General features: G+C 38.6%; 1 pseudogene; it reads right to left on the bottom strand.

Moving 5' to 3' along the window:
* Positions 1–1,791: 1,791 nt before the first annotated feature.
* LOC102502944 (signal transducer CD24 pseudogene) overlaps positions 1,792–2,425 on the bottom strand; it is a 1,796-nt pseudogene continuing 1,162 nt past the window's right edge.

The raw sequence follows: 2,425 nt of genomic DNA, 5'->3' as shown, positions 1-2,425 counted from the left end.
GAGACGGTCTTCTCTTCAGCACTTTATTTCCCCAGGCTATGTTACAGAAGTTCTTCCCCCTTTCCCTTTCCCCGGGGCCTTATAAAGGGCCACTAGCCAATCAGATCATTGTCCACGTGCACGGAAGCCAGTCCTCGAAAGAGGATTGGTTGCATGCGGTGTTCCCGTGCTCTCCACGCTCCCCACTGCCCTACTTCCTTAAAGTTGTTTACTGCTTTTAGCACTCAGCGGGCTTCCCTTGAGCGCCATTTTGAAATAGGCGCTGAGGGCGATGGGCGGGGGCACTCCACAATTTACAGTTTGTGTTCAATGCAAATCAATTCCATAACATGAGAAGTTACTAAGAATCAAAGTATAAATACACAAACACAATATACAATCCAAAATAGATGTGCAACATTCAGGTGTGAAGCAAAGGGGAGTGTTCATTCACATACACAGTAGCTTCAGATTTGTTCAGTCTGGTTCTTCTCATGTACATTTCTGAAGAAGAGGGGAAATGACTTTCTGGCCATAATAGATACTGGAATAGAACCTAAGCATCAGTGTATGACCATGCGAACAAAATACTTCAGGGGTGTGTATTTTTAAAGATGTTTTTGTGTTGAAGCTGTTGGAAAAAATTTTCCAGGATCAAGCTCACCTGAGGTTCTAACTATCTAAAAATGTTGACTGATAACAGAAAGTGTTCCAAATGTGGATATTCTGAACTATAGGTTAAAAAAAGAACTTACAGAAAGAGTATAGAAGTTTCTGTGAATTTTATGCAAGTTAGCTTCCATTCTTCACTTCCCAAATACCTGATTTACAGGTTTGGCTCCTTCACATACTTACCTTTTTAATTTCAAGATTTGTAATTCTACCTTCAAAACATTTTTTAATGTAAAAATGCAGAAATTCAACATATGCAGAAATAAAAAGTGTTTTAAAATTAGTTGAGGTCAATGCAATTCTACTCTTTTAAAATAGTTTAACTAAAAAATAGTTTAACTAAATGAATCTGGTGCACTTGTGCAGTAAGAATGGGTGATAGAAAATGTCTACCATTTGACTTTATAAGATTAAACAATTTTCACCCAATATGCTTGGATTTGGGGAGGTGGATTTCAATCCATCATTGCCTTAGCACTTCTCAATGACTACATAAAAGATCAAATACAGTATCAAACCCAAAGCCTCAGAGGAAAAGAGTTCAGTTCCCCAGAAAACAGTGATAGCTTTACAACTTATCTGGAGTGTATCAGCATTAAATTAGTACTGCTGAAATGATACACTGAGGATTTATAGTAACGCCTGGAAGTTCCTTCTATTGTACATATAAATAGAATCATGGAACCTTTTCATATTACATAATTGTTTTATGGCCTTATGGATTTAATGAACCAAATGAAAACTGCATTTCCATTCTACATCCCATTCTTTATCTCTAGATAAGATAAAATCTATTCTTAATTTCAAGGTAGAGTTTTACATGTCCAAATTTCTTAAGCCACATTTAAGGAAATCATGTCTTAACTAATTTCAAGTGTTGTCTCTTCATCTTGTACATGAAACTTCGGCAGGTTTAAGCAGGTTTAATCTTGGCATTTATCATCTGGTCAAGTCCTTCGCATGATCTTCAACCAATCAAATCTGGTATTCACAATGTCTTCTGTGGCAATAAAAAAAGATGTGGAATTAGTAGATTCGATGAAGACCTGTTTCTGTTTTGTTTTGTTTTGCTTTGTTTTCCTTGCCACACTAGACTTCTAGATGCCATTTGGCTTGGGTTTAGAAGATGGGAAAGTGGAGCTATTTCTTGGCCTTAGTCTCCCAACAGTAGAGGTGTAGAAGAGAAAGCGAGATCACAAGGAGACTGGCTGTTGACTGCAGGGCACTGTCAACGGCCTTGGTGGTGACATTTGGTGCAGCCAAGGTATTCTGGGAGGAGTTACTTGGAAGTGTTACAACAGTTGTTTGATTTGAATAAATCTGCATGGGTAGGAGCAGTGCCAGCAGCAGCAACCCCAGTCCCAGCCTGGCCACTATACTCTGCCCATGTCCACGTCTCACAGGATACTGGGTGCTTCGAGAACCACTAGTTCCTGGGCAGGCACAGGTGAGGTCTATACTTGAATATTTTTTGAGGCAATGAGAACTTTGCTTAGATTCCAAGTAACTTTCTGTTCTTTGTCACTTTATTTGCATGTTACCTCACTGACTGAACTGTTAAGGGCGTTCAGGCTTATTCATTTTGTTACCCTAAAGACCTTGACAAACTAGGTTTTTGTGGTGAGTTTCACTTTTTGGATTTGCAAGAGTTCAGCAGTGTCCAGAGCTAATCTATGAAACTTCAAAATCTTGGTCCTTCTGTTTTGTTTGTCTGTTGTTTGGTGTGTGTGTGTGTCTGTTTGTTTGAGCAAATTAATTTCTCTCTCTTTTTTTT

Source organism: Tupaia chinensis, unplaced genomic scaffold (genome assembly GCF_000334495.1).
Source record: "Tupaia chinensis unplaced genomic scaffold, TupChi_1.0 Scaffold143996_1, whole genome shotgun sequence".
Classification (NCBI taxonomy): Eukaryota; Metazoa; Chordata; class Mammalia; order Scandentia; family Tupaiidae; genus Tupaia; species Tupaia belangeri.
Note: the sequence above shows the minus strand (reverse complement) of the source record. Positions and strands in the feature narration are given on the sequence as shown.